Source organism: Triticum urartu, chromosome 2A (genome assembly GCF_056163025.1).
Source record: "Triticum urartu cultivar PI428250 chromosome 2A, HENAU_Tu73, whole genome shotgun sequence".
In the NCBI taxonomy this organism is placed as follows: Eukaryota; Viridiplantae; Streptophyta; class Magnoliopsida; order Poales; family Poaceae; genus Triticum; species Triticum urartu.
The window spans coordinates 705,738,918-705,763,926 of record NC_141874.1 but is presented as its reverse complement, the minus strand read 5'-3'; the positions used below and the strand labels follow the sequence as shown (position 1 = coordinate 705,763,926).

At 44.1% G+C, this 25,009-nt stretch overlaps 2 long non-coding RNA genes across 11 annotated transcripts; both read right to left on the bottom strand.

The window, feature by feature from the left end:
* Window positions 1-13,541: 13,541 nt before the first annotated feature.
* LOC147986985 (uncharacterized) lies at window positions 13,542-16,962 on the bottom strand. The gene is made up of 3 exons (XR_015615261.1): window positions 15,986-16,962; window positions 15,494-15,558; window positions 13,542-15,387 (listed from the first exon to the last, which is right to left on the bottom strand). It is a non-coding gene; the product is annotated as an uncharacterized LOC147986985 (long non-coding RNA).
* A 3,247-nt stretch (window positions 16,963-20,209) lies between these two features.
* On the bottom strand, window positions 20,210-23,710 carry LOC147986984 (uncharacterized). 10 transcript variants are annotated; one of them, XR_015617490.1, is made up of 6 exons: window positions 23,230-23,710; window positions 23,088-23,128; window positions 22,852-22,946; window positions 22,601-22,716; window positions 20,813-22,526; window positions 20,210-20,713 (listed from the first exon to the last, which is right to left on the bottom strand). It is a non-coding gene; the product is annotated as an uncharacterized LOC147986984 (long non-coding RNA). The 10 variants fall into 10 exon arrangements; XR_015617482.1 differs by having other exon boundaries at window positions 20,813-20,884; window positions 20,974-22,946; XR_015617485.1 differs by having other exon boundaries at window positions 20,813-21,203; window positions 21,286-22,946.
* Between the last annotated feature and the right edge of the window lie 1,299 nt (window positions 23,711-25,009).

Below are 25,009 nucleotides of genomic sequence, written 5' to 3'. Positions count from 1 at the left end.
TCTCCCACACACGGTCCCGGAGATATTTGAATGTACCATTCTTCGAGTGGCCAACGTCTGTCGGCATGCCCAGGTAGCGCTCACTCAAAGACTCATTGTGTACTTGTAGATTGTTCTTGACAATTTCCCTCATCTGCACTAGGCAACCCTTACTGAAAAAGATTGAGGATTTCTCATTGTTGATCCGTTGCCCCGAAGCATTGCAATATGTATCAAGTAGGTTTGACACCATAGTTGAACTCTCCCCACTCGCCTTAAATAATAGCAGGCTATCATCTGCAAACAAGAGGTGGTTAACGGTAGGAGCCGTGGGTGCCACCTGGATACCTGTCAGAGACGACTGAGAACTTGATTTAAGGAGGCACGAAAGGCCCTCTGCCGCAATCAAGAACAAGTAGGGGGAGATTGGGTCTCCCTGCCGGATACCGCGTGTTGGTCAAAAGGAGTCAAGCTTCTCGCCATTAAAACAAACAGAGAATGAAACTGAAGAGACCATGCCCATGACCACATCTATCAAGTGATGATCAAATCCCAATTTAGTCATAATACCTCGAAGATAGGCCCATTCCAACATACCCTCGTAGACCAAAACCGGAAGCATTAGCACAACGCGATTGATGTAGTCGTACGTCTTCATGATCCGACCGATCAAGTACTGAACGCACGGCACCTCCGAGTTCAGCACACGTTCAGCCCGATGTCATCCCTCGAACTCCGATCCAGCCGAGTGTTGAGGGAGAGTTTCGTCAGCACGACGGCGTGGTGACGATGATGATGTTCTACCGACGCAGGGCTTCGCCTAAGCACCGCTACAGTATTATTGAGGTGGACTATGGTGGAGGGGGGCACCGCACACGGCTAAAAGATCAAACGATCAATTGTTGTGTCTTTGGGGTGCCCCCTGCCCCTGTATATAAAGGAGAAAGGGGAGAGGTGCGGCCAGCCTAGAGGGGGCGCGCCAGGAGGAGTCCTACTCCCGGTAGGAGTAGGACTCCCTCCCTTTCCTAGTTGGATTAGGAGTGGAGGGAGGAAAGAGGTGGAGGAGAGGAAGGAAAGGGGGGGCGCCGCCCCCCTCTCCTTGTCATATTCGGACTAGGGGGAGGGGCGCGCGGCCCTGCCCTGGCCGCCTCTCCTCTTCTTCACAAGGCCCACTACGGCCCATTAAGCTCCTGGGGGGTTCCGGTAACCTCTCGGTACTCCGGTAAAATCCTAATTTCACCCGGAACACTTCCGATATCCAAACATGGGCTTCCAATATATCAATCTTCATGTCTCGACCATTTCGAGACTCCTCGTCATATCCGTGATCACATCCGTGACTCCGAACAACCTTCGGTACATCAAAACTCATAAACTCATAATATAACCATCATCGAAACGTTAAGCGTGCGGACCCTACGGGTTCGAGAACTATGTAGACATGACTGAGACACGTCTCCGATCAATAACCAATAGCGGAACCTGGATGCTCATATTGGCGCCCACATATTCTACGAAGGTCTTTATCGGTCAGACCGCATAACAACATACGTTGTTCCCTTTGTCATCGGTATGTTACTTGCCCGAGATTCGATCGTCGGTATCTCAATACCTAGTTCAATCTCGTTACTGGCAGGTCTCTTTACTCGTTTCCGTAATACATCATCTCGCAACTAATTGATTAGTTGCAATGCTTGCAAGGCTTAAGTGATGTGCATTACCGAGAGGGCCCAGAGATACCTCTCCGACAGTCGGAGTGACAAATCCTAATCTCGAAATACGCCAACCCAACAAGTACCTTCGGAGACACCTATAGAGCACCTTTATAATCACCCGGTTACGTTGTGACGTTTGGTAGCACACAAAGTGTTCCTCCGGTAAACAGGAGTTGCATAATCTCATAGTCATAGGAACATGCATAAGTCATGAAGAAGCAATAGCAACATACTAAATGATCGAGTGCTAAGCTAACGGAATGGGTCAAGTCAATCACATCATTCTCCTAATGATGCGATCCCGTTAATCAAATGACAACCCATGTCAATGGCTAGGAAACATAACCATCTTTGATCAATGAGCTAGTCAAGTAGAGGCATACTAGTGACATTCTGTTTGTCTATGTATTCACACATGTATTATGTTTCCGGTTAATACAATTCTAGCATGAATAATAAACATTTATCATGATATAAGGAAATAAATAATAACTTTATTATTGCCTCTAGGGCATATTTCCTTCAGTCTCCCACTTGCACTAGAGTCAATAATCTTGATTACACAGTAATGATTCTAACACCCATGGAGTCTTGGTGCTGATCATGTTTTGCTCGTGGAAGAGGCTTAGTCAACGGGTCTGCAACATTCAGATCCGTATGTATCTTGCAAATTTCTATGTCTCCCACCTAGACTAAATCCCGAATGGAATTGAAGCGTCTCTTGATGTGCTTGGTTCTCTTGTGAAATCTGGATTCCTTCACCAAGGCAATTGCACCAGTATTGTCACAAAAGATTTTCATTGGACCCGATGCACTAGGTATGACACCTAGATCGGATATGAACTCCTTCATCCAGACTCCTTCATTTGCTGCTTCCGAAGCAGCTATGTACTCTGCTTCACACGTAGATCCCGCCACGATGCTTTGTTTAGAACTGCACCAACTGACAGCTCCGCCGTTCAATGTAAACACGTATCCGGTTTGCGATTTACAATCGTCCGGATCAGTGTCAAAGCTTGCATCAACGTAACCATTTACGATGAGCTCTTTTTCACCTCCATAAACGAGAAACATATCCTTAGTACTTTTTAGGTATTTCAGGATGTTCTTGACCGCTGTCCAGTGATCCACTCCTGGATTACTTTGGTACCTCCCTGCTAGACTTATAGCAAGGCACACATCAGGTCTGGTACACAGCATTGCATACATGATAGAGCCTATGGCTGAAGCATAGGGAACATCTTTTATTTTCTCTCTATCTTCTACAGTGGTCGGACATTGAGTCTTACTCAACTTCACACCTTGTAACACAGGCAAGAACCCTTTCTTTGCTTGATCCATTTTGAACTTCTTCAAAATTTTGTCAAGGTATGTGCTTTGTGAAAGTCCAATTAAGCGTCTTGATCTATCTCTATAGATCTTGATGCCCAATATATAAGCAGCTTCACCGAGGTCTTTCATTGAAAAACTCTTATTCAAGCATCCCTTTATGCTATCCAGAAATTCTATATCATTTACAATCAGTAATATGTCATCCACATATAATATCAGAAATGCTACAGAGCTCCCACTCACTTTCTTGTAAATGCAGGCTTCTCCAAAAGTCTGTACAAAACCAAATGCTTTGATCACACTATCAAAGCATTTATTCCAACTCCGAGAGGCTTGCACCAGTCCATAAATGGATCGCTGGAGCTTGAGCACTTTGTTAGCTCCCTTTGGATCGACAAAGCCTTCCGGTTGCATCATATACAACTCTTCTTCCAGAAATCCATTCAGGAATGCAGTTTTGACATCCATTTGCCAAATTTCATAATCATAAAATGCGGCAATTGCTAACATGATTCAGACAGACTTAAGCATCGCTACGGGTGAGAAGGTCTCATCATAGTCAATCCCTTGAACTTGTCGAAAACCTTTCGCAACAAGTCGAGCTTTATAGACAGTAACGTTACCGTCAGCGTCAGCCTTCTTCTTGAAGATCCATTTATTCTCAATTGCTTGCCGATCATCGGGCAAGTCAACCAAAGTCCAAACTTTGTTCTCATACATGGATCCCATCTCAGATTTCATGGCTTCAAGCCATTTTGCGGAATCTGGTCTCACCATCGCTTCTTCATAGTTCGTAGGTTCGTCATGGTCTAGTAACATAACTTCCAGAACAGGATTAGCGTACCACTCTGGTGCGGATCTTACTCTGGTTGACCTACGAGGTTCAGTAACAACTTGATATGAAGTTTCATGGTCATCATCATTAACTTCCTCACTAATTGGTGTAGGTGTCGCAGAAACCGGTTTCTGTGATGAACTAATTTCCAATAAGGGAGCAGGTACCGTTACCTCATCAAGTTCTACTTTCCTCCCACCCACTTCTTTCAAGAGAAACTCCTTCTCTAGAAAAACTCCGAATTTAGCAACAAAAGTCTTGCCTTCGGATCTGTGATAGAAGGTGTATCCAACAGTCTCTTTTGGGTATCCTATGAAGACACATTTCTCCGTTTTGGGTTCGAGCTTATCAGGTTGAAGCTTTTTCACATAAGCATCGCAGCCCCCAAACTTTCAGAAACGACAACTTTGGTTTCTTGCCAAACCATAGTTCATAAGGCATCGTCTCAACGGATTTTGATGGTGCCCTATTTAACGTGAATGCGGCCGTCTCTAAAGCATAACCCCAAAACGGTAGCGGTAAATCAGTAAGAGACATCATAGATCACACCATATCTATTAAAGTACGATTACGACGTTCGGACACACCATTACTCTGTGGTGTTCCAGGTGGCGTGAGTTGAGAAACTATTCCGCATTGTTTCAAATGTAGACCAAACTCGTAACTCAAATATTCTCCTTCGCGATCTAATCGTAGAAACTTTATTTTTTGGTTACAATGATTTTCAGCTTCACTCTGAAATTCTTTGAACTTTTCAAACGTTTCAGACTTATGTTTCATTAAGTAGATATACCCATATCTTCTTAAATCATCTGTGAAGGTGAGAAAATAACGATATCCGCCACGAGCCTCAACATTCATCGGACCACATACATCTGTATGTATGATTTCCAACAAATCTGTTGCTCTCTCCATAGTACCAGAGAACGGCGTTTTAGTCATCTTGCCCATGAGGCATGGTTCGCAAGTACCAAGTGATTCATAATCAAGTGGTTCCAAAAGTCCATCAGTATGGAGTTTCTTCATGCGCTTTACACCGATATGACCTAAACGGCAGTGCCACAAATAAGTTGCACTATCATTATCAACTCTGCATCTTTTGGCTTCAATATTATGAATATATGTATCACCACTATCGAGATTCAACAAAAATAGACCACTCTTCAAGGGTGCATGACCATAAAAGATATTACTCATATAAATAGAACAACCATTATTCTCTGATTTAAATGAATAACCGTCTCGCATCAAACAAGATCCAGATATAATGTTCATGCTCAACGCTGGCACCAAATAACAATTATTTAGGTCTAATACTAATCCCGAAGGTAGATGTAGAGGTAGTGTGCCGACCGCGATCACATCGACTTTGGAACCATTTCCCACGCGCATCGTCACCTCGTCCTTAGCCAATCTTCGCTTAATCCGTAGCCCCTGTTTCGGGTTGCAAATATTAGCAACAGAACCAGTATCAAATACCCAGGTGCTACTGCGAGCATTAGTAAGGTACACATCAATAACATGTATATCACATATACCTTTGTTCACATTGCCATCCTTCTTATCCGCCAAATACTTGGGGCAGTTCCGCTTCCAGTGACCAGTCTGCTTGTAGTAGAAGCACTCAGTCTCAGGCTTAGGTCCAGACTTGGGTTTCTTCTCCTGAGCAGCAACTTGTTTGCCGTTCTTCTTGAAGTTCCCCTTCTTCTTCCCTTTGCCCTTTTTCTTGAAACTGGCGGTCTTATTGACCATCAACACTTGATGCTCCTTCTTGATTTCTACTTCCGTGTCTTTAGCATTGCGAAGAGCTCGGGAATAGTCTTATTCATCCCTTGCATATTATAGTTCATCACGAAGCTTTTGTCGCTTGGTGGCAGTGATTGAAGAACTCTGTCAATGACACTATCAACAGGAAGATTAACTCCCAGTTGAGTCAAGTGATTATGATACCCAGACATTTTGAGTATATGTTCACTGACAGAACTATTCTCCTCCATCTTGCAGCTATAGAACTTATTGGAGACTTCATATCACTCAATCCAAGCATTTGCTTGAAATATTAACTTCAACTCCTGGAACATCTCATATGCTCCATGACGTTCAAAACGTCGTTGAAGTCCCGGTTCTAAGCCATAAAGCATGGCACATTGAACTATCGAGTAGTCATCAGCTTTGCTCTGCCAGACGTTCTTAACGTCACCAGTTGCATCAGCAGCAGGCCTGGCACCCAGCGGTGCTTCCAGGACGTAATTCTTCTGTGCAGCAATGAGGATAATCCTCAAGTTACGGACCCATTCTGTGTAATTGCTACCATCATCTTTCAACTTTGCTTTCTCAAGGAACGCATTAAAATTCAACGGAACAACAGCACGGGCCATCTATCTACAATCAACATAGACAAGCAAGATACTATTAGGTACTAAGTTCATGATAAATTTAAGTTCAATTAATCATATTACTTAAGAACTCCCACTTAGATAGACATCCCTCTAATCCTCTAAGTGATCACGTGATCCATATCAACTAAACCATATCCGATCATCATGTGAGATGGAGTAGTTTCAATGGTGAACATCACTATGTTGATCATATCTACTATATGATTCACGCTCGACCTTTCGGTCTCCGTGTTCCGAGGCCATATCTGTTATATGCTAGGCTCGTCAAGTTTAACCTGAGTATTTCACATGTGCAACTGTTTTGCACCCGTTGTACTTGAACGTAGAGCCTATCACACCCGATTATCGCGTGGTGTCTCAGCACGAAGAACTTTCGCAACGGTGCATACTCAGGGAGAACACTTATACTTTGACAATTTAGTGAGGGATCATCTTATAATGCTACCGTCAATCAAAGCAAGATAAGATGCATAAAAGATAAACATCACATGCAATCAATATAAGTGATATGATATGGCCATCATCATCTTGTGCTTGTGCTCTCCATCTCCGAAGCACCGTCATGATCACCATCGTCACTGGCGCGACACCTTGATCTCCATCGTAGCATCGTTGTCATCTCGCCAATCTTATGCTTCTACGACTATCGCTACCACTTAGTGATAAAGTAAAGCATTACAGGGCGATTGCATTGCATACAATAAAGCGACAACCATATGGCTCCTGCCAGTTGCCGATAACTCGGTTACAAAACATGATCATCTCATACAATAAAATTTAGCATCATGTCTTGACCATATCACATCACAACATGCCCTGCAAAAGTAAGTTAGACGTCCTCTACTTTGTTGTTGCAAATTTTACGTGGCTGCTACGGGCTTAGCAAGAACCGTTCTTACCTACGCATCAAAACCACAACGATAGTTTGTCAAGTTGGTGATGTTTTAACCTTCGCAAGGACCGGTCGTAGCCACACTCGGTTCAACTAAAGTTGGAGAAACTGACACCCGCCAGCCACCTGTGTGCAAAGCACGTCGGTAGAACCAGTCTCGCGTAAGCGTACTCGTAATGTCGGTCCGGGCCGCTTCAGCCAACAATACCGCCGAACCAAAGTATGACATGCTGGTAAGCAGTATGAATTATATCACCCACAACTCACTTGTGTTCTACTCGTGCACATAACATCAACGCATAAAACCTGGCTCGGATGCCACTGTTGGGGAACGTAGTAATTTCAAAAAAAATCCTATGCACACTCAAGATCATGGTGATGCATAGCAACGAGAGGGGAGAGTGTTGTCCACGTACCCTCATAGACCGAAAGCATAAGCGTTAGCACAACGCGGTTGATGTAGTCGTATGTCTTCAAGATCCGACCGATCAAGTACCGAACGCACGGCACCTCCGAGTTCAGCACACGTTCAGCCCGATGACGTCCCTCGAACTCCGATCCAGCCGAGTGTTGAGGGAAAGTTTCGTCAGCACGACGGCGTGGTGACGATGATGATGTTCTATCGATGCAGGGCTTCGCCTAAGCACCGCTACAATATTATTGAGGTGGACTATGGTGGAGGGGGGCACCACACACGGCTAAAAGATCAAACGATCAATTGTTGTGTCTTTGGGATGCCCCCTGCCCCCGTATATAAAGGAGCAAGAGGAGAGGTGCGGCCGGCCTAGAGGGGGCACGCCAGGAGGAGTCCTACTCCTACCGGGAGTAGGACTCCCTCCCTTTCCTAGTTGGATTAGGAGAGGAGGGAGGAAAGAGGTGGAGGAGAGGAAGGAAAGGGGGGGCGCCGCCCCCTCTCCTTGTCCTATTCGGACTAGGGGGAGGGGCGCGCGGCCCTGCCCTGGCCGCCTCTCCTCTTCTCCGTAAGGCTCACTATGGCCCATTAAGCTCCCGGGGGGTTCCGGTAACCTCCCGGTACTCCGGTAAAATCTCGATTTCACCCGGAACACTTCCGATATCCAAACATAGGCTTCCAATATATCAATCTTCATGGCTCGACCATTTCGAGACTCCTCGTCATGTCCGTGGTCACATCCATGACTCCGAACAACCTTCGGTACATCAAAACTCATAAACTCATAATATAACCGTCATCGAAACGTTAAGCGTGCGGACCCTACGGGTTCGAGAACTATGTAGACATGACTGAGACACGTCTCCGGTCAATTACCAATAGCAGAACCTGGATGCTCATATTGGCTCCCACATATTCTACGAAGATCTTTATTGATCAGACCGCATAACAACATACGTTGTTCCCTTTGTCATCAGTATGTTACTTGCCCGACATTCGATCGTCGGTATCTCAATACCTAGTTCAATCTCGTTACCGGCAAGTCTCTTTACTCGTTTCCGTAGTACATCATCCCGCAACTAATTCATTAGTTGCAATGCTTGCAAGGCTTAAGTGATGTGCATTACCGAGAGGGCCCAGTGATACCTCTCCGACAGTCGGAGTGACAAATCCTAATCTCGAAATACGCAAACCCAACAAGTACCTTCGGAAACACCTGTAGAGCACCTTTATAATCACCCGGTTATGTTGTGACGTTTGGTAGCACACAAAGTGTTCCTCCGGTAAACGGGAGTTGCATAATCTCATAGTCATAGGAACATGTATAAGTCATTAAGAAAGCAATAGCAACATACTAAATGATCGAGTGCTAAGCTAACGGAATGGGTCAAGTCAATCACATCATTCTCCTAATGATGTGATCACGTTAATCAAATGACAACCCATGTCAATGGCTAGGAAACATAATCATCTTTGATCAACGAGCTAGTCAAGTAGAGGCATACTAGTGACATTCTGTTTGTCTATGTATTCACACATGTATTATGTTTCCGGTTAATACAATTCTAGCATGAATAATAAACATTTATCATGATATAAGGAAATAAATAATAACTTTATTATTGCCTCTAGGGCATATTTCTTCAGTCATATGCCTTCATCATATCTAGCTTCAAAGCACAATAACTGTTTGATTTTGCTCTCGATCTTTTCATGAAGTGTAAGCACTCATAAGTAGATATGATATTATCCGTAATCAACCTCCCAGGCACAAATGCAGACTGTTCCTCAGAAATTATGTCAGGCAATATAATTTTCAACCTGTTTGCTATAACTTTGGAGGCTATTTTACACAGATCATTGCAAAGACTTATAGGCCGGAATTGAGCAAGTATCATGGGATTCGTTACCTTGGGGATCAAAACCAGAACAGTGTCGTTGACAGCTACCGGGCTCTCCTTGCCATTCAATATTCTAATCACTATATTTGTCACTTCATCCCCACAAATCTCCCAGTGCTTTTGGTAAAAATGAGCAGGAAAACCGTCTGGACCCGGAGCTTTGGTTGGAAACATCTGAAATGGAGCTTTGGTCGGAAGCGGGCAGAGGTAGCGCTCGGTGAGATCAAATCAGTTTCCCAAGAGAGCAGGGCCGAAGGGCAGCGGGCTACAGCGGCCCGTGCGTGCTGCGTGCCCAGGCGGGGCTGGAGCAGGACACCAATAAGGCCCAGCGTATGCGCGTGCGTAGCCAGGACCAGCCGCAGGGTGATCCATGGTGCAGGAGACAAGCTACGTGAGATTTGTTGGATGAAAAAAGGAAGCTACATAACAAGCTAAGGCTAGTCATCGGAAGGAAGAGATGGGAAGCCTAATGGACCTACAGCCTATAGGAGCACATGGTGGAGTTGGAGATTTTGGATCTTTTGATCTTCATGGTTAAGTGCGCACATGAAGGCTTATGTGGTGGATTTTGGCTTTATTTCTTTATACACATGATGTGTATTGGGATGATAGCGTGAGGGTTTGTAGTGCACGTGGCAAGGATGGCAACATGCGTATAAGGCTCAGTAGGAGTCTGGAGCGCGCCATGACAAGATCATGCATACACAGGGAGTCAAGCAATGCACGGAGATGTGCGGGGCGGACACGACGCAGGGTGAAGCATGGTTGCAGTCGAATAATTTCGGCTGGGTCGGACTGGATAGTCTGATGGATCGGCACGGATGTTGGTCAAAGCAGAAGACCACGGTGATTTCAGCGAAGACGACATAGGAGCGTGATGCTGATGGTGGCCGACTTCTGGGCGTGGAAACACGTGGTGCAGGCTTGAGGGCTTGTGCAGCTTCGACAAACAATGGCGCAGGGTTGATTCAAAATGGTGCACATGAGAGCTTGGAGTCGATAGGGTGCGAGAGGGTGGCATCACTAGTAGAAAAAGGGCCTTTAGTCACTAAAGCCTCCCCCTTTAGTCCCGGTTCTAACTGGAACCGGGACTAAAGGCCCTCCACATGGCCGCTGCATGGAGGTCCACCTTTAGTCCCGGTTGGAACCGGGACTAAAGGCCCTCCACATGGCCGCTGCATGGAGGTCCACCTTTAGTCCCGGTTGGAACCGGGACTAAAGGAAATTTTATGATTTTTTTTTGAATTTTTTTTTGAATTATTTTAACCTTTAATCTCTAATCACCCCTCATCATTGCTCAATTTAACATTTAATCTCTAATCACCCCTCATCATTTCAAATCATCAAACTTCCCGAACGGTCACCCATCCTCTCACTACTCCAGCCTCAGCACGCTTAACTTCCGGGTTCTATTCTCCCACGTTTCCAAGTCTGCACTTGTTGTTTTCTTGACAATAATAAGATGTCAATCCTATTAACCCTCAGGAATTTAGCTTTAGCATGAAGTCACACATTTCACTGTTTGAGTTTGAAACTATTGTTCTAAAAATCAATAATTATTAGTAACACTAATATTTCTTGAATAAGTAGTTTGACCACAGTTTGACTACAATTTGACCATAGTTGACCAAAATTCAAAAAAACTGAAATAATTATTTAGTAACACTAATATTCTTGAATAATTATTTAGTAACACTAATACTTCTTGAATAAGTAGTTTGACCAGATTTAACAAAAATTCACAAAAAACTGAAATTTGAGCATAACTTTTTTTCCTTTTAGAATTTGAGGATTCTAAAAATTTGCAAACAGGCCATAGGCGGTCTCCATCGGATGCGGATTTTCGTTCCGAACATTTTGATATATTATACGTTTTTTTCCGACATCGTATGCAAAAGTTATAGCCGTTTTACATTTTCCCTACACTTTTTGCAAAACATGTCCAAATTTAAGTTTTAAAATTTTCCTAACTAGTAGATGTAGTAACATAACTACATCTCGAAGGATTTTAAATTTTGAAGTTTCTATCATTTTCTTTTGCTTTTTACAAAACTGAAAAGGCGATGCACCGGGGGGGTAGGATTTGAAAATTGCACAATTAGTACCGGTTCGTGGCACGAACCGGTACTAAAGGTCTCAACCCCATTAGTACCGGTTCGTGCCACGAACCGGTACTAATGGGGTTGAGACCTTTAGTACCGGTTTGTGCCACGAACCGGTACTAATGGGCATCGCACCCTTTAGTACCGGTTCGTGCCACGAACCGGGACTAAAGGTCCCATTTGAACCGAGAGTAATGCCTGTATGGTGCCCTCGCCGCTTGAACCGGGACTAATGCTCACATTAGTCCCGGTTCGTAATGCAACCGGGATTAATGCTCTTTTCTGGCTGGACCAAAGCCTATTTTTCTACTAGTGCATGTACAACCACCATGGAGTCATGTTGAAGGTGGAGTAGGAGTCTGATGGATGACTTCACTTTGAGCTGCTGGAGGGGCTACAGCGTAAGTTAACGGAGAGTCGAAACCTATTTCAGCGGGAAAGCGAGAGACACGTGGATTGGACTGGGTACCAGTGGTATGATGGAGACGTGATACTCGGCATCGGTCGGTGATGATCGGTGGTTCTCTGCAGTAGGCGTTTGAGTGGTGTGGGTTCGCGACCTTGGGAGACTCGACCAGGACAGTAGAGGCTCGACGCGGTGATAGCGGCGAGGCATGCGGTAAGCACGGGACATAGCGACAGACCGAGGCACTAATGGTGTGACATGTGGTCAGACAAAGTGTGCAGGGGGTGCTGAAGTAGTGTTGACGAGTACCTGATTCAAGTTGGTGACTGGGTCTATCGGTGCCGGAAGATGGACCAGAGTTGACCATGGAGAATCTGAGAAGGTGGCGGAGAGTCTGAAATTGTCAAAAGTTGAGAGAGTACATGGCTGTATATTCTGTGGTGTTCAGTGCACATGGCAAAGTGCGGATGACAAACACAGAAGGAGGCAGAGTGCTATATAGCTGCGGGACATGCTAGAGACTATCCAGGTAAAAGGTGAGACAACTGTGAATTTGACTCAGGGTGACATAGGGCGACGGTGAAATTCCTTCAAGTTTCAGACAAGCAGTCAAGAAAGAGCGGTGACATTGAGTTCAAGTAACTTATATGTGACGTCCAATATGTGAGTTGTTCACTTTCACGCAGACAGTGATCGGTGTGTGATGTGTTGGACGGATACTTCGGAAGTTGGGAGCACAAGGTAGAGTAACGAGGAATTTAATTTTGCTCGAGTGTTGACTGTGAAGAAGACGAGAAGGGACTACAGTTGCAGGTGAAGTCACATGGAGTTTGGGAGTAGCAGCGGTACTCATGACGTATCTCAAATCCAATGTACATGGAGGTTCGACGCATGGATGAATCCAAAATGGTGAAGAATATTTGCCAAGGTAGAGTTTATTAGGATTATGTCGAATATGATTGTACAAGTTAGGTTACGGTTTGATTTTTTTAAAAGGGAAAAGTGGCACGGCGCCAACTTTATATTTCAAAAACAGGCATGAGCCTGGGCAGGTTACAAAGTCTTGCTAAATGCACCAAGGTGCATGGCCACAAGCAGCCTTAGAGATAGGAGCAAGAAGATACAGAGAGGAAGGGCATGTGCTAAGCTAGAGAAGGCTAAGCCAACGCGAAGCTAATCTGCAAGTATCGTGGCTCAGGTTTGCAAGTCTGCTTTATCTCTCTGATTGGAAGCTCTGTTGGCCCACAGACGAAGCAAGCCAGCAGCATAGGATCTGATTTGGTGCTCACTCCAGCATTTGTTATTGAAAGTGCGATCATTCCTCGCGGTTACAGATGGGTGAGCGTATGTTACGCCGTGACTGCCAAGAGGCAAGTCACTAGATCGCCGCCGTTCCGTCCATATATTCCCCAACTAGCAAAAGGGCCCGTGCATTATACCGGAAGAACGAAATCACATGCCCCTGACCCAATAAGAATCAATTTTAGGAATAGGCATGTAATAAGAGTCAATCAGTACACCCATCACAGCTTCTGATCATGGCGTTTTAAACATAGTGGTACACTTAATTCAGAAGCCGCAACAACTACCAAGAAGGCAACCAGCTCGTATGAGGTTTTACACTGTGTTACAGGTGGCAAATTGTCTAAAAGGTTGCCACATCACCACCGATGCCAAATGAAAAAGTTATTACACTGGCTTCACATCATATGGCATCGCCCAGTCTGAAAGAAGGAACCCAGGTTTAGATAAAGTGCTATATAAAATCATCACTGGAGCACCTCGAGCGAGTTCTTCGTCCGCCGAAAATTCCCTTTGTTCTCCAAAACAATTCTTTCTATGGCTGAAACCACCACCCCCATCATATTTTTATGTTTAGTTTAACACACATAGTTTAGTAGTACAACATAGAGAAAAGCACAAATGTATTTAGAACTGAAAGTGAATATAAGAAGCATGACCATATTGTTGGAGATTATTAATCCAAGTCCTATAGAAAATAAAAGTGTTGAAGCAGTCTGTACACAAAGTTGCAAACCCATCCGGATGAAGTAGTCTATAAGTAGTTACGGATTGTAACGAGCTGACGTTAAAACTGAAACCAGAGCAGACACACAATTTCTCTCTCAAAAGGAAAAAAATATCATTATTATAGCCGACTACATGAATTTATAAAAACAGAAGTGAAAAGAAAATCAAGTTACAGATGAATAAATTACAACTACAGATTTAACAGTACATGCACTGCGTTAAGGTCAAATTGATTCAATTGATACTAACATTCAGCATTTCTTATGAAAATGTCTAATGCTTATAGCCTGAAAGCTGAAAAATTCTTTGCATATTGTTTTATTTTCTTGGAGCTTATACATGTATGGGTGGGTGCATCAGTTCGGGTTTAACTAAGTAAACATCTTAACGTTGAAACTTTTGGTGAAATCGTATCACCAAGAGGAATACTTATGCAAATTTCATCAGTGTAAAGTGCCTTATTGCTGGCTTTTCTGCTATGATTGCAAGAATCAATTTGCCACCAAAAAGAAACCCCCAGAGACATATGTATTTAGACGATGCTAATGTGCACTGTACAATGGTAGAATAAAAATCATCTCAAAATTAGGTTCAACAATACATTAATTAGGCTTCTTTTAGAAGCAATTACCTACTCACGTCCATGTTCACAGTAGTGAAAAAAAGGAATATAATTTCTACTAAAGCAAACTACTATGCTTCCTGTACTAACCTTGGGCATTGCTCGAATGTTTAGAGTCTGCTTGTGTCATTCTTAGTTGCAAAATGCAACCAAAAGTGTAGTATTTAGAAGCAACGGGCGTAACTTGCAACAAAATAACTATTTGTATAGTAAATGGCCTAGTTCACTAATCAGGTAGAAACTGTTCAGGCAGGTTGTCCTTGAAGTTCTCCATGTCGTGAGCATAACTTCATTGGCTGAAAAAACTGATGATACACTTAAAATTAACAACCAACATTATGCTAGTATAAAAAAACAGTAAGTCTATCTGTTTCACACCAATGTTTCTTCCAACGAAGGATCACCCCCATTGCTATATCAAACTGAGGCTCTTTCCCTTTGCTATACAGAATAACAAAAAGGGCTATACGCCCTGCTTTATAAATAAAGCATCACACCACACAATCTTCCAAGGATGCTATACAGAATAGAGCACTACCTTACGAACAATTTCAGAGGAGGACACTGACCAACAAATATTGCAGTTAAAATTTTCAAGTTGTGATCTCTGGCGCTCCCCGGCTTGGTTGTGATGGTCGTGGAGCACAGCCAGATCCTAGTCCTCCTGTGGACGCTGACGCGCAGATCCGACCATAGGCGAAAGAGGCCATCGACCAAGAGAAACAAATCGACAGTGGCCTAGACCATGCGAGCCCAGCATCCTGGATCCCAGGAGCTATGACCTTAGTGGTGACATGGAGATCATGGTCGATGCCCGGCAGAGGAACACAACTAGCAAAGAAGGATAAATAGGAACATATTTCTCACCTTGGAGGTGTTGCTGCTGCTGCACTGAATTGTTTGAACTTTGCTATCTGTACCTCCTTGGAAACCTGAAATATGCAGATGTTAGAAAGCTTATAATTTGTATATGATGATTTTAAGAGAAGGGGAAAAGGGTATCAAGAATAGATTCGCACTTTTAGTTGTTAGCCATTACAGCCTTGAATATATCTATTTCTGTATGTGCAAACTATCATAAATCAATAATAGTATTATCGTTTAGCTATTCCATGGAACAATTTCTCTGAACATTCTTGCTTCAAAGTTGTCAGAAGTTCTAGCTATGACAAAGACATGTACTAAAAGTTCTCACAAATAACAAAAAATAAAAAGGCATATCAAGACAGGAAGATGTTTGTTTGACCAAATAGTTACCACTCTCTGAACCATATTGCCAAAAATTACGTTGTCAGAGAGAGAGAGAGAGAGAGAGAGATGAAAAAGGAGCAGTGGGGCAAGGGGAGAGACACAGGAGACCTGGGCAGCTCTCTTTTAGCAAACATGGAGAATAAAGGCATGAGCCTGTGTATTTCCGTTGTCAGTCTGCTCCACGCCTCCACATTGGTCAGCTCTTGTACTCTATATGGACTACTACCATATTTCTGAAACTTAAGAGTGCACAGATTAGGCCCTTCACGGCTCCCACTTAAACTGAACATCTTTACATCACGAAGCATCATTCTTGAACAGTAAGAAGTTCCAATTGGATCAAACTAACAACACATAAATACAAATCACATAATTACTAAATATCATAAATCCAGACCAGATTGTCAAGCAATAGTACAATAGCAAAAGTACACGCTGCGAATTACAACAGCAAGGGAGCATGCTACTTCCAGGATATTCATGATCTGATTATACAAAATCTAGTACTCATGTTTATAGGATGGGGTACCTCTTAGATGGAGGACTCGCGGATGGCGTTCAAATCCTACTTTCCTTTTTCTGAAAAAATAGTATCTTCTCTGATCTAGAGAGAAGAGATAACAAATAGTCCGTTCAATTTGCAAGAATTTAGAACATACAAATCATCTTCTATCTATTGTATAGGGAAGTACTAAGCAGCAGCAAAACTTCGATCAGCACACACGCAGCACACAACACACGCACGCAGCGGCAGGCAAACGCACACGGGCTAAGCACACAGCAACACGCACTCACATCACGCGGTCACCTCGGGCGTCCGGGCAGAGTAGGTCATGGACGAGGAGGTGAGGGTGGACGCGGCTGGGGCCGATCCGCCGGCCTGCCGGCTGCCGGCACGTACACCGTTCGTCGGAGTTCCCATGGGTCGAGGCAGCGACTTATAGAGAGAAAACCCTTGCCCGAGAGCGGATCCTGCCGATCTCGTCCGGATTCCGCGACCGTGGAGCGAGGAGGGGCACCGTAGAGTGGAGGGATATGGGGTTGCGGCGGGGAAGGAAACCCTCGCTTTCTCATGCGGGGCAGCAATTCCAACGACCGATGAGTCTGGGCCTGCTGGAAACGTCAGGCACATCTCAATAACGTAACAACAGAACGACCGCGGAACAATAGTACCACCTCAGATGTAGAAAATAATAATATAGATGAAAAAAACTGAAAGCGTAAATTCACGAGAAGAAGCGTATTATGACGGTGAATCTGACAAAGTCAATCCGTGCTTTATTATTACTAGCAAAAGAGCCCGTGCGTTGCAACGGGAGAAAAAAAATACCACACACCTCAAATTAGTAGGTAATATTTTTTTGTCATGACTTTAAATATTACACACCAAATTAAAAACTATAAACATTTTCAAAAAAATCATTTGAGGTTTCTTTATATTTTATAGCAAATATGCTCGTGCGTTGCAACGGGATAAAAAAGTATCCCCGCAAAACGTACAGGCGTTTGGCACGTGCACGTTGTAATCGGCTACCTCCATAAACGGTTCCGGGCTAGTTGTCAATCGATACCACAAACAACCCCTCTATAAAGCGATGCGTTACCGCACATCCTCCTTCGATGATCCTCTACTCCTGGACCAGCGATTTTGAGGCTAGCTATGTACTGATCAGCAACGCAAACCCTTTTCTACAATGGGCTTTTGGTTGGGCTGGACCTTTTCTCAAATCTTGGAGTAGGTAGGGTGCAACGGCCGCTACAGCGTCGAATAATCCCACCTCGTAGGAACCAGGCAGGGGACCATATACGAATGACACGTCATAGACGAAAACCAAAGAAAATACGTAATGTAGGACCAACTAAGCGGGACGAAACCAAAAATATCACCTCCCTTTAATAGTAGGTATATATATAGATATAGATATAGATTAGACAAATTCCCGTGCGTTGCAACGTGAAAAACAATGTTTATTATTTCTACTAATCTGCCTGACCAAGGAACCATGTCGTTGAACGATAGTCCCTTATAATGAAAAAAAGAGGATAGTTCATTTGGTCAGGATATGGGTTATGATTTCAAGTAAATTGATCTGTCTGAACAACTAAGTTTTGATTGTTAGTTCATTCTTTACATTATTTGTTCATTCTTAAAATTTAAAACTAAAAGAGAAAAAGGGCAATATCTATAAATATGAAGTAATAGCAGCAAGCAATCTAACATGTAGAATAATAATTGCAGCCGCAAACAAACCAATCGAGAGAACTATATCCATATGCACATTTTCAACTTCTGCATAATTTTGGCTCCATGTCGACAGTCAAAAATCCTTACTCAACATGAAAGATGAACCATGTATAAATTGCCTCCACCCTATTTATAGAAACATGTGCCAAGAACCTTGCAACATGTGCAAAGTAAATAAATAAATTTCTAGTTCTTTGTTATTCCAACATAGCAATTCATTGAGGATATTTGAAGACTCTATTAATATTTGGGATATCAGGTCATCAGAGGACCAGCCCCATCATCATGAGGGCCTTTTGTTTCCTGCCGACGTGCAGCATGTCGTCGTCTTAATCTTAATTGGCCTGGTTTTTATGTATAGCATCGATTCGTGTCTCTTGTGGACTCCATGGCAATCTCTGCCTACATCCCACATCCGTTATCTCACCACTTTGGTGGTAATCATCCAGCAGCCAATTTTTGGATATGTGCAAATTTTGCACGTATATAAACTGGTATGGTTGGATGTAGAGGGCCGAGGTAGGACTATTCATAATTGGACGAACCATGTAGACGGCCGAGGTGGGATTATTCATAATTCGACGAACCCTCTTACATAGAACACACAAACATGGGCTACGTCAACTGGTCGAAGCTTTTTACGCTGAGCGGGAGAACCTGAGTTCGACTCCAAGTACCTCCGCTATTTTTGCATCATTTGCCAGCTTAGATGGGCCAAGCTGGGCCAGTGGAAAATAATGTGGTCCGTCTCGGACGACGGACAACGAAAATCTGGATTAATTGCGTGCTTGGAAGATTAGTACCACCTCATTTATATTCTGATTCATAAAAGCGTATTATGACACGAGAAGAAAGCGTATTGTGACGGTGAACCCACGGAGTCAATCCGTGCTTTATTATTAGGGAAAGATATAGCAAAAGGGCTCGTGCATTGCAACGGGTTAAAAAATCACATGCATTAAACACAACAAATATGGCTCGAGAAGCTCCACCCGTGTCGCCCGCCTATTCTTCTTCCTGCATTGTTGATAGTGGCAATAGTGTCCACCTGATTACAATACGCCCAAGGCCATTCCCAACTTGTACTGATCTTAGGGATAAGATGAAACTATGTTTCTTAGCATAGAGAGTAGGGCATGAACAATAATGGCGAAAGCAAATGCACATAGTAGACAACCTTATAGAATGTATAGAAAGAGATGCTGGAACAGAACGGTTCACAAAATGTACAATCTTAACTCTACTACGGACTATAGTAAAACCAAAGATAATCAGATGTATGTTCTTCCAAAATAACTTCAATTGGTTGCACTGCACTTAGATGAAATACAAACTAATAGCCGCATTTGTTCAGGACAAAATGTCAAGCATTCATAGTTGTCTTATGATTTTTATGGTCAAATACAAATCATGGTGAAGAACTATTATAACTTCTCTATAGCAATATCAAGACCCTATATAGATCTAACCCAATCAATCACATACATAGGAAAAAGCAATAAGGCGGAAAATACGCATCTCAAATCACAAGAAACACATCATTGCCACGGATATGGCTTTTGCAACCTTGGCACTTCAAATATATTGCTAATGGAGAGCTATGCTGAAATTGAAATAGGGGCCCGTCCCCAACTCCTGGACTGCAGCCTTCACGACATCCAGCATGGTGGAGCCGGACCAGAGCAAGTCCATGTCAGAGACACGCAGTGGCAACGGCCACAACCGACCATGCGCGGGTCGTGAGGTGTTGATGGAGACACATGAACCGCAGTGTTATATACAGATAGGCATGGGCATTCGGTTCTAACTCAACCGATCAATTCGGTTCCGGGTTTTGACAACTTTGGTTATACCTCCTCACAAGGGCGGTATAGCTTGGAGGTATTGACATGCATATAGATATATCAACAACAACAGTTTTTATCAAACTTGCAAATAAATTATATGCATCGTACTTCCGTAAGTGATGACAATGGACAACAGCATAAAGTTTTGAACTAAAGCATATAGTAATCACATTGTCTATGGCTGCTGCACGCCAATGTTTTAATAAGAACAACAAAAAAGCATTCTTATCACAAGAGTGCTAAATACAATACAACCTTACTTTCTTTTTATAGATTAAGATTACAAATGAATAGTCTAATTAGTTAAGATCCACAATCCTTGGTAGCACAATCTTGGACAATAGCACCCCAAACCCCTATTTACCTCTAACAGAATCATTGCCCTACTGCAGCGCGCCGTGATGTGACTATTCTGGAGTGCAGCGAGGCCGAACATGCAGACACCGCAAGCGCCGCTCCTTCGGCGAGGCCTCAACCCACGCACGCCGTGGTCGTCCAGTCCCGAGTCAGATGTTGTGTCGGGCGCGTGTGTGATAGCTTGCTACATGCTACTGCTGTGTACGTGTGCTTGCTTGGTGGGTGTTTGTTGTGCTAGCTATCGTGGGCACATGCGTTGTGTTGGATAGGAAAGGAGATGACTACAAGTCATAGGCGCTTACTTGTCTTGTAAAACTACACAAGTTTTCCATTTTTCATTACAACTTTCCAAGCATTCTTATCAGAAGCAAGCGAAGTGTCAACATCCTGCAGCCAAAGTAGAATCTGTACTCAAGGCAAGGTAAATAAACAACAGTAGGTTGTCTGCACTTAATGCAAACTGAAGAACATGGGTTGATATTTCACCAATATATGAAGCCAACTGAAGAACATGGGTTGAGATTTCACCAATATACGAAGCCAACTTGTCTTCTAACACTAATAGAAAGAAACGAAAAAAATCCACGAACATATCATTAGGTTGACCTTGCCTTGACACTTTCAATACATAGTTAGAGCATAAAAACCTGAGCTTCAGGACTGTCCTCTGTAGCATGGTGAAGGCTTCAATAACATGTCCCAGGCCCAGGCAGGCGAGCAACAATAGTGTGGGCATGGCCCAGCCTCGCCCCGAAAGCAGCACAGATTGAGAAAAGCCTCCTTCCAAAGCAGCATCATACTCCTTCAATGATTCGATGTGAAGCAAACACCAGTTACAATGAACCAGGGTTGCTCGGCTCCATTCCAATTCTATGTACTTGACATTGTCAAGGTTATCAAAATAAACATCGTAACTTTTGCATTTTTGCTAAAGAAAGCCATTTTATATTTTTAAGTACCTCTGAAATTATGCAATGGCCTCAGCTATCTGTCCAAGAGAATTGACCATGATGCAACAATACTCATGCAACGGTATGCGTAAACTCTAGACTCCAACCTATGAGTGGAAGGCAAATCCAAATAATGTTGAATACAACATAGTATTAAATTTTATGCAGATTAATCCACTTGCATTTGAAAGAAAGAAATTAAGACCAAGGAAAAAAATCAAACTTTAGCATTCAAATTTACATCACAAATACTAAAGTTTTCATTGCCGATTGACACTTTATCCCTTCCTCTTTCTTATCCACGGTCCATCTTCTACCTGCTACATCTCTCCCACCTCCTCCCCCCAGGAGATACACTGACATTTTTTAGGCGCTAACTCTAGTATAACACGACTTTGAGTAAAACCTTCAGCCCTATGCATGAATCAAATACCATATTAGCTTCAAATTTGAATAGTAAATAACTATGAATTTCCCATGTTTATGCAAATCAAACATCAAATATGCTCGTTCACAAAACATCTGTTTCATAGAGAGTTACCTTATAAACCTCTGCTCTGGAATTACATAGAGAGTTACCTTGATCCTGAATAGCGGCTTACAGTTACAATATGTGCGGCAAAAGTTATTAAGAAAATTGTGTTATTTACTTGCTCGCATCAATTTAAACTGACAGTTGTTGTAGCTATTTTCAAAAAGGAAATAGGATGGCAAAATAATACAAAGTTCCATCCTATAACCATAAGTAAACTCGGTTGTAAATCAAAGATAACTACTACAGGAGCTGATCCACGCTTTCATCCTCATATGTGACACTCTTATAATTAACCAGTTCCCCATATTATAACAACCATTGCATTGTAATACTGTAACTCTAATGAACAAAAGAAATCATTTTATCGGAAGCAGGGAGCAATTATAACAATACCGCAAATAGTGGACTATCCATGTATTCATCTTGACATAAAACATCTAATAATCTTGAAAAGCTAAATATAGGATGCATAAGCTACTCGATGGGGGCATAGGTACTCCATGACCTGATCCACCCTTTCAACATCAGAGTGTTATGTACCACAAACACAACCAGCAGTAGGAAAATAAGACCAAAGACATATTACTATAGATTGCAGAGAACCAAATACCATGATTTCAATCCTCCTTGTCTACATACCTCAAGTGGAAAACCGGCCTAGGAAGTTGCGGCGAACCGTAGAACACTGTCGGACGAGTTTAGTTCACTCCTGGCCCTACAGCATGTAACATTTTGATCTCTCTAAGCTTGAGTTTGGGAAGATCAGTGATAACAAAAACTGATACCCACCATGCAGCTACAAAGGCAATATTGTAACTCTGATTTGCAGGCCACACTATAACCGAATCTTGCAGTATAATTCAGAAAGAGTTCAGAGAATTGCAAGAGTTGCGCTGGCATGGACTCTATCAAATTGCACAGTCAGAACAATTTGCTCATAAACTATGTGCTAAAAAGGAAAATGCATAAAAACTGCTTGCTTAAATGTTGGTGCACCCATTGGCATTTAAATAAAATGCTAGCATATTATGGAGTCGGACCTCATCATCATGAACTACTGGAACAACACGCCAAAGAAGTGGTTCCCCTCAAACCTATTTTTTTTCTTAGCATGAAACTGAACAATCCTGAAAGCCTGAAACGTGAATAATTACGTACAAAATTAGAGCTGAATTTATGCAAGATAGTGTGAATTCTGGATAAAACAAGCAGTCAAACACCATGTGAATCAATAGCCGAATCCATGTGAAATTCTCAAGGGAACTAACTAACTTACTGGTGCAAATCCCCTTGGTGCATCACTTGGACCAGATAGAGCTGCAATAAGACAAAGGGGGGAGAAGCGCTAGTCACAATTCTGCATTTATCGACAGGTCCATTGGAGGAACAAGAAAAAACTCTGGGGAAAGGGGACTGACCAGGAAACAAATTAGTCCTGGAGTCGTCGGAATTGCACGAGCTTGGCCTCGAGGATGAGCCGCCGTAGCTTCTTGAGGTCGCAAAAAGAGGGAGTCGAAAGAGAGAGAGATAGGCCGGGCCTGCAGGTCGCCATTGAGGTCCTGCCTGGGGCAGATTCCGGTCGAGGATCCTTCCTTCTTATTACAGGACCCTTCATTGAGGACACTCCATAGCTTTGTGTTGGAGAAGAACACGGACCCTAACTCGATCCAGGACTCCTATCTCGATCCAAATCAGAGAAGCACGAGAACAATAGGTTGGAGATTGAGGAGGCTGTGGGCGGCGCCCGAGAAGATTAGGGGCAGATGTGGAGGGGAAGGAGGACGGGCGGCGTACGGCTGGAGAAGAAGACTGGCGGGCGGCGGCGGACGGTCGGAGAAGAAGACCGAGGGCGGTGGCGGGCAGAGGCGGCGAGGAGAGCATACATCGAAGGAAGCCATCTGTCACTTTAAAAAGGACAGCGGGCTGAATATACTAACAGCATCTCCAACAGCCGCGCTAAACATGCGCCGCGCCGCAAAATCGCCCGTTTTAGCGCGCGCAACCCGGCGGATGGCTCCAGCGGACAAGCAATAACCGCGCGCGCGGTATAAGCAGTTGGGCGCGCGCGTGGAAGCGGTACCTCGCGCGGTATATTTGCGGCGCCCGCTTCCGCGCGCGGCACACTCGACGCTCGCGCTGCGCGCTCTTCTTCTCCCCCTCCAAAGCCCCGCGTGCGTCGGCGCCGGCGACCCGCACCCATGGACGCACGCGCCGGCACCTCGCTCACCCCGTCCTATAGCCGCGACCCCCCCGCCCCCGCCGCCGCCGCCGCCGCAAACCCTAGCCCGGGTGGCGTTGGCCTCGCCGCCGCCGGAGCTCCTCCGACGAGCGGCCTCGCGCGCGGCCTCTTCATGCCGCCGCGGATGACCTCGGCGGCGGGTGGCGTCGCGCCGGCGCCGGCCCGAGCCGCCGCCCACTCCTCCTCAAAGCTCCCCAATGCGGCGCGGCTAAAGAAGGGCAAGATATCGGCGAAGAAAAACAAGGCGGCGGACGGCTCCGGCACCTCGAAGGCGAAGAGGAAGAAGCTTGCGGGGCGTGCGACGGGCGCGACGGCTGCCGAAGCGCCGGCAAGCTCACTCGTTGAGCCGGCGGCCGGCGCGCACAACATGTTCGACGAAATGCCTCCAAGGTAAAAAAAAATCTAACTTTTCATTTTTTTTGTTCTTTTTTGAATGCATTCATCACATATAGATAGCTTATTTGCATTGTGCAAAAAAAATTGTAGTCTCAATGATGATGCATACATGTCAACGATGGGTGTTGGCTCCAACAATTCGCATTGGTCTCAAACCAATGACATGCATTTTGAAGACCATGAGTTCGAGGTGGACGAGGAGGGTGAGGGCATTGTTGACGCACCGAAAGGAAGAGCGGGCAATTACACCAACACCGATGACATCTTACTATGCAATACTTGGTTGCAAGTGTCGATGGATCCATCCGTTGGAGGCGATCAAAGTAGAGATGCTTATTGGAACCGGATGAAGGAACACTTTGATGCTCGCAACGTGAGTGGAATTGACCGCTCCAACCGATCACTTAGGTCCCGGTGGTCGACAATCAACTCGGATTGTCAAAAGTGGGCAGCTTGTCAAAAGGCGGTTGACAAGTTGAACCCAAGTGGCACAAATGAGGACGATAGAGTAAGTGCCATTTCATCTTACATGTTGGTGCTAAACTTGCTTTGTTTTGCTTGTT